Below are 7516 nucleotides of genomic sequence, written 5' to 3'. Positions count from 1 at the left end.
TGGATGAGGCCTTGGGTGACATGGTTTAGTGTGGGGTGTCCCTGCCCATGGCAGGGGGGTTGGAACTAGATGATCTTAAGGTCCTTTCCAACCTTAACTATTCTATGATTCTATGAATTTTTGTTAAATTTTTTTGCCAGTAACTGTGTATAAGTCTGTAATTTATATCTGTTTCTAAGCCTTTGTCCCTCTCTCCATGTTCATAGGTTAGGTTTATTTCAATTGAATGAATGGAAACACAGCAAAGATAAAAACTATTCTCCTAAATGAAGGAAACTGTTGAGAGACCTTAAGCATTTGTTCACTGCAGCACTATTTGCTCTGTTCTGAACATGGACTCAGTGAGCTTTGAGCTGGCACTTTTACTTTGTCTGGTGTATTGAACTCCCTCTTTCTCCTGTGCTGAATTCCAGGTTCCAGTTGAGCTTAGAATGAAGCCCATGAAAAGACTGTGATATCAAGTGTCTCTTCCAACTAAGCAGCAAGGGAGCAAATAGCAAATAATTGAATAGAAAATGGATTATGTTTCATGCTGCATGGCACTCAAGAGGAATCATTAGATGAGAGCTTTCCTAAGGCACTTTATATTGAATAGTGGTTGGCTAAGCCCTTTTGTTCCTGTAAGATTGTACATACATGTTTTCTTCAAGTTGCAGTTCTTTGCTATAAGAATCTGAGTTTACAAATTCTAAATATTTGGGGTTTTTAATAAAGGACATTGTACCATGCTATGGATCTGACAAGGGAAGGATAGGTGCATGATGGTGGCTGTGAGCAAAATGAATGGGTGCTAGCAATTACTGATGGTTTAGATTTGTCTTGAAGTCCATTAGATGATGAACTTTCCTTTAGGTGATGACCATTCATCTGAGGCTGAATGCTGCACTTGAGTTTTAGGCCTTCTCCTGTCACTTGTCCTGAAGTCAACACTGAACAGGAGGCTGAAAGTAGACACTGGGAAAGCTAAGGTTTCAGATTAACGTTGGAAACCATAAAGTAAGGAATATGCTTTAATCACACTTGCCTTCATTATTACTTGAAGTCCATTGAAACCAGCAGAATGCTTGGGCCCCTGCGAGCTTATCGTTGTTCCTGTTCCTTCGCAACTCTTGAATTCACCCCGGTGAAGCTGATAAATCCACATAGGTATCAGAGTTCCTACAAAGGAAGCACAACTTGAGACTTGAGAAAGTACACAACTATACACAACTTGAGACTTGCGAAAGTCTTTTTCCAGTCAAAGGGCAAGCTGCTGTCAGTGCTCACAAGCAGACATGTGACAGCAACCTGAAGGAAGTCAGGGTTGATGAGTTCCAGTGCTCAGGCAGTTGCATTTCTTCCCATTCTTCTTTCCTGCTTTTCTCAGCAGAGTGGAGAAATGAGAACACTAGAAAGCAACAAACATCTGAGGCTAGAGCTACATTTAAAAGTGAGATCTCTCATTTCTAGTTATTGTAGTAGCTCTGTGAATTTAAACTGAACTTAAATGAAACTGCTAGGAAGAAAGGTAGATAAAGTGACAATGGTATGCTGGTTAGAAATTGCCAAATGTCCTGTGATTTCATTTGGGGAATTTATAAGATTTGAGTCTCTGTTTGTACATATTTTTCAATATATTTTCATGTATATATGTATGCATACCTCTGTGTTACTACTAACTTGAGGTGGATTTTCAGATATCATCCTGCACCTTGTTGCAAACAGATTGGACTGTAAATGAAATAAACTCAGAACAGAGCTAAATAATACCTATTAGTCTTCTAATCCTTTTTTTAAATGCAGATAAGAACATTGAACTGTCCCGAGGATTCCTGGGTAAACATGCGAGAGAGAAAATACCAGTATTGCAGCCCTTGTGCAATAGCATAGCTCTGGAGAATGATGACAAACTCTATCATACACCAAAAAGAATCTTGCATCGTAGCCTCCTTTAAGTTCACTGGCATTCATATACGTAAGCTGAACACATCCATTCATATTACAGTCCCATGGAGGTCTCCCTTTTCTTCCTTCCCCTTTGGCGCATAAGGTTGGAGCTTGGTGCTCCTTCTTTTGTTAAAAGCTGCCTAGAAGTAGAGCAGAAGTAATGTATTCTAAGCTAGGGAGTGTGCTTCACACGTGAGCCCCTGGCTGCCACTGCCACCAGAGTAGGTGTTCTTGCTGGTGGGCTGGTGGGATGCTGCAGCAAACACAAAGGTTTTAGAAATCACCACTCTTCTTCCCACAGCCCTGCCCTTCCTCAGCCTGGCAGCTGGGAAAGCTTTCTCAATAGACCCTGGCTTTGTTTTTTAAATCATCCTTTTAAATCATGGCTATTGGCCACTAGCAAAGGAAGGTACTGGGTTAGATGGATGTTTGGGCTGATGTGTTGCGCTGTTCTCAAGTTGCTGTTTTCTGTATCTGGCTGCATGTTGAATCACATCACCATCACCCAGTCAGTGAATAGGGTTTTGTGTTTCTGTTTTGTGACATCTCTCAACAGACGTGAGGTTTGAAAACTTCAGTTTTTCAGGGAGCTCTGCTCTTCCTAGGAACCCAGAGCAGATCTCACCTTGGTATATGCTTGGAATTCCTGAGTGAAAAAATATTCATTGGCTAGAGGTTTGAAAGCAGAAGGCCAGTGATGAAGGAAGAGATTTATCTTCTAAAAAGCTGCTTTGCCATCTCACTTAAGCATTTCCTTGGCTTAAATGCCAGTAAAAGTAGTGGAAGTCCTTTGCTTTAAATCTGTCCAGTCCTTCCCTATGACACACTTTATCACCACTTGGTCCATATTGGATTTACTCTTTATGCCAAATAAATATGTCAGAAATAAATTGCTGTGGTAGTTTCTCCTGTTAAACAGTACACAAATTATTGCTTCCTCTTGCAAACTGCTTCTTTTCCTTTTCCCAGAAACAGCAAGCAGCTACATTGAATGGGTTTTTACACAAGGTTATTTTACAGGTCAGGAGGTTAGCTTACTTTTGTCTTTTTACTTCAGCTGTTTCAGAAGAAGTCCTGTGTGTGTTTCTCTGAATTGTAAAGGCTGGTAAGAAAGAGAAGACTAAGTCATCCATTAATCCACAGGCAAAGTACTATTCAAGCAGCTGCAGTGAAAGCTCTCACATGCTGCCCTGGAAATAACCCCAGCCTTGACGTGATAAGATGACCCTAGGTAAGGTCAGAAGCTCAGTTCTCATTTTCATTTAAGCTTCTGGTTTTTAAACAGTATTTGGAGTTGTCCCTTATGGTTATGCTGTTCTCTTAAAGCAGATGTATCCTCAGAGAGAAAGAGAGAGAGAGAAGTCCAGACTAGCAGAGTTTTATCTGCTAAGCATTGCTGCTTTCTCATCTCACTTTACTGTTCTTTTGGCTTAAATATTTAATGACCATAACCCCATGTGAGAGCAGCAAGTGGTATCAGGATTTTAGCTTAAGCTGCTTTTCAGAGACAAAGCACTGGTTTTAATTCCTTCTGGAGATGGAAGTATTTGGAATTGTCCCAGCAAATTCAAGGCAGAGTGGTAATACTTGCCTGCTTGTATACTTCTTCATGAAGCATGTGAATCAGAATGATCTGTGTACACAAAGGAAGAGATGGAAGCTCCTGGATGGGGTTTTCAGGAGGGCATAAAAAAGCTGGGTCTCTCTATCCATCCTGATGGCCTGAATGCTAACTGAGTATGACACTTAAATGAGCCTTAGGTCAAACCTCTTTCAACTTTGAAAATCCAGTCTGTGGTAGCCTTCCATGTGCCTCAGGGTCAACATGCAGTGCAGAACGTGCACCAGGGGGAGAGCAATGGGTTTCTGCGTAAAACTGCCTATTTAGGCAAAATACATCTGATAGTGATAGAGTTAGGCTGTGACTTCACCATCTGGTCTAAGTTAAGCAGGCATAAAAGCAATGATGATGCCACAGGTAGCAGTTTCTTTTCTTGTTACAAGCCCATATATATAAGGGCTAGGGGTGGAAATTCCAAAACTCAACCAACAATGTAGCTAGTACATCTGGCTTAAGGCCTGATACCACTACAAATAGACCATTAAGGTAGGCAGTAGGTACGAACACTGATTCCGTACCTAAATAATTATGATTCCAAAAGGATTCAAAAAGTTTCAGAAAGAACTGTTGGAGGATAAAGCTCTCTAACATCTTATTTCTCTGAACTTGAGAAGTCTTATCCAAGTATCCGTAGTAACAACAGTGCCAGCAGTGTTACAGCCTCCAAGTGAGGCTTTCCAAATAAAAAATTACCTATTTCCAATTTAGTCACATCTGGTCCATACTAAAAGTAGAGGCTTAATAATGTCTTCTGTCAACTGGAAGAGTTAAGAAAGAAGTGATTATGTGGGTGCGTATTTGCAACACATGCATGATGCAGGCAGTGTTTTCCTATGTGAATCCAATTGAATGGGCCAATATCCATTAGATTCACCAAAAGCACTTTGTACTGTAGCTCTGGTATGTTTATTTGTGACATGTAACACCCCAGAGGAGGGTGAGCTTTTTCGTTCCTTAAATTAGTGTTGCCCATCCTGTTAAAACCGACTTGGAGATTGAATTACTCTCATTTTCTTTATTGGTACTGACATAATGTAATGCAAGGCTGATAAGTAAGGAATGGGATACGGCCTGCAGCTTCCCATGGTCCTGGTTAATGTGGCCTTGGAGCCATCAGCAGCTTAAAGGAGAGGTGGTGCCTCTGGGGTTCTAACTAGTCATCATTAAAATGCTTACAGAATGGCTTGCTCGCAACCACCCTCAAGCTGTGGTTTCTGTTATTGTGACGTGGAATATCCTTTGTAATAGACTGAAGGAAACTGAAGTGACAAAAACTACCGACATGATTGATTTGAGGTATTTTGTGCAGTAACGAGACAACATCATAAATAGCCTGTTGGAGTGGCACCTTTAAACTGGAGCTGAACCAGACTTTCTCACTGGCTTGCCTAAGGAACAATATTGATTTTTACATTCAATTTTTCATTTCTGTGGTGCAGCTTTTGTCTTTCTTGGGACTCAAGCCAGGGTAGTTGATTTTCATTCTGTTGGAGAGGTAAGGGAAGGAAGGCTTCAGTATGCAACTTCCCCCCTCCTTGTGGAAACTCTTCTTTTTTGCATGCATCAAATGGCAGAAAAGGAGTCAGAATACTAAAAAAATGTTCAGTTCTCTCTGCAGTCACCCACCTCCCCAAGAATTTCTCTAAGAATGTGACTAAACCAAAGTACTTCTTAAGAAGTTACAAAAGAGAAGTGTCAAGCTGGGGAAGTCAGCCGGAGGTCTACATGCAACCGGATAAGATGCTGATCAGCTTCAGACTGTATTCTATTTAACCCTGCAGCTTTATGGGTTACTATGTATCAAGCTGCTTCATGGGGGCATGGCCTTTATGAGAAGGCTTTACAGTCTCTTTGTATCTCTGTATTTGATCACACCTCCTGATACCTTCCTCTTCTCTGTCCCTTCTCCCCTCACCCGAAGTTCAGCTTATACCTGCTTATATACCAATAATTAATTCCCTGTTCTTTCCTGTAATTGTTTTAAGTGCTGTCTTTGCAAAACGTGACTGATGACCTCTGCGGAAGAACTCTGGTGTTCCAGTGTATTCACAGATGTCTTGTTGGGCAATACTTGGCTACAGAAGTGATAAAAGTCTGTGCCTAAACAGTTACCTTCGGACATTAGCAGCGCTGCAACATTTGTCATACTTCCCTTACTCATGCCATTCATTGGTTATGAAGCCCTGGGAATTACTGAAATCCAGTTCCTCAGGCCCAGTTGGCTGCCCTAACAGAAAGGTTTATTTTGACAATGCCAAAAATTCAAACACGCTGTCACACTTGAGCTTGCAATCAATGCTATGAAAAGAAATGCCCCTCTGAGGTCCTTCAAGTCACAGCAGCTCTCCCACTTTGCGTTACTGGGAGATTACCCCTTCAAAGAGAACTGGGCAGCATGTTCTGCCATCCTTGAGTCCTGGGATTGAGTGATTTGCAAGGAAAGATACTGTTCTGCCTAGTCAATGGCATCTAAAAGGGGAAATTGAAAGTAAAAAATTCCCTGACATATATAATCCTTGCTTCAAGAACTCTGAGTGTGGATTCCCAGAAGCCAATAATTGCTCTTTCTCTTATCAGTGGAAAAATTACAGAGAGGGTGTGAGCAGCCCTTCCTGGGCATTGATGCAGCAAGTGCTGAGCTGTTATCTCTAAGTGTACATCATCCAGGTGCCTGTATGTCCCAGAAGATTGCACAGCTCCCCTCTGACCAGAAGGGTGGATGTATAAAAGTGTAAATTGGGAATTTTTACTAGCAGGAAAAGGCTAGCAAAAATCACTATGGATAGCTCACCACAGTTCCACGCTTCCAGCACACAGGTATAATTTGGGAATCCATACAGCGCATCAGGATTGCTGCCTCAGCAGTTCCAAGAACCTCTTGCAACACAGGAACCACTTATTTCTGTATCAGTACCAAAAACCATTAAAAGCTTGGACTTACTGGATCTTATTTTTAGAAAGATTTATGGGTATTTGTTTATTCATTTCTTTCAAGGATTCAAGGTGGTTTTAATCGCATTTTATTTGGCACACATAGTTTCAAAATTAACCACCTTAAAATAGGAACGACTTCATGGGGCGTATCTATCATGCAACTGTCACAAACACAGACTCTTTCCATTTACTTCTTATTTTTCATAACATATTTTACAACTGTAATTTTCATGTCTCACATTTTTCTCTCCCATGGTTAAATCTTGACCATAAATCTTACACTGCTTTGTTAAAAATAATAGGTCTACTACGTTTCTTCATTTAGCAACCTGCTAGATTAATAGTGTCTTTAAAACAATTAAATATGGCTGTGTGGTTTAATATTCCCAGTTTTAGTGCACTGTGAAGGAGAGACTATAGCTATTTTCATTTATAGAGTGCTCACGTTTCACGTGCTGTCTGGCAGTTTGTGTCTGACACCTTGGTACTGAAATCCCTTTCTTATGCAAGAAACGTAATACCAAAGAAAAGCTTCTTGAGCAGCTTTGGAAATCAAGTGAGAGAAATCATTGGATGCATAAAATTTTAGATGTGTTATCTCAGCAAAAAGGCTTGGACAGGTTTGGACAGCATGAATCAAGCTATCATAACTTGAAGCTAAAGAGGAGGTGGGCTTTTGAGTTGCAGGGGCGATGTTCTACACCTGCATGGCAGCAGTGAGAAGGTCTGGGGCGCTCGTGGCACCTCCATTACCTGCAATGGTGATGGATCAGATTGCCCTTAGGCTGCAGCCAAGACCCTGCTGCATGAGGATGGTTGTACCAATGGCCATTCAAGCATGCAGGGAAGGATAGGTTTCCTTTAAGATTTGGTTCTTCTATATCCAGGCTGTGGGGTTTGGATGGTTTTGGTAGGTTTGGTGTTCGTTTTTTTGTGTTTTTTGGTTTTTTTTTTTGGTTTGGTTTGGTTTGGTTTTTTCAGTTGTATGACTACAGCCCTTCAACTGAAAGGTCTTTATGCATAGCCTTTTTATTG

The sequence above is a fragment of the Psittacula echo genome (genome assembly GCF_963264785.1).
Source record: "Psittacula echo genome assembly, chromosome: 1".
NCBI classification, from domain to species: Eukaryota; Metazoa; Chordata; class Aves; order Psittaciformes; family Psittacidae; genus Psittacula; species Psittacula echo.
Note: the sequence above shows the minus strand (reverse complement) of the source record.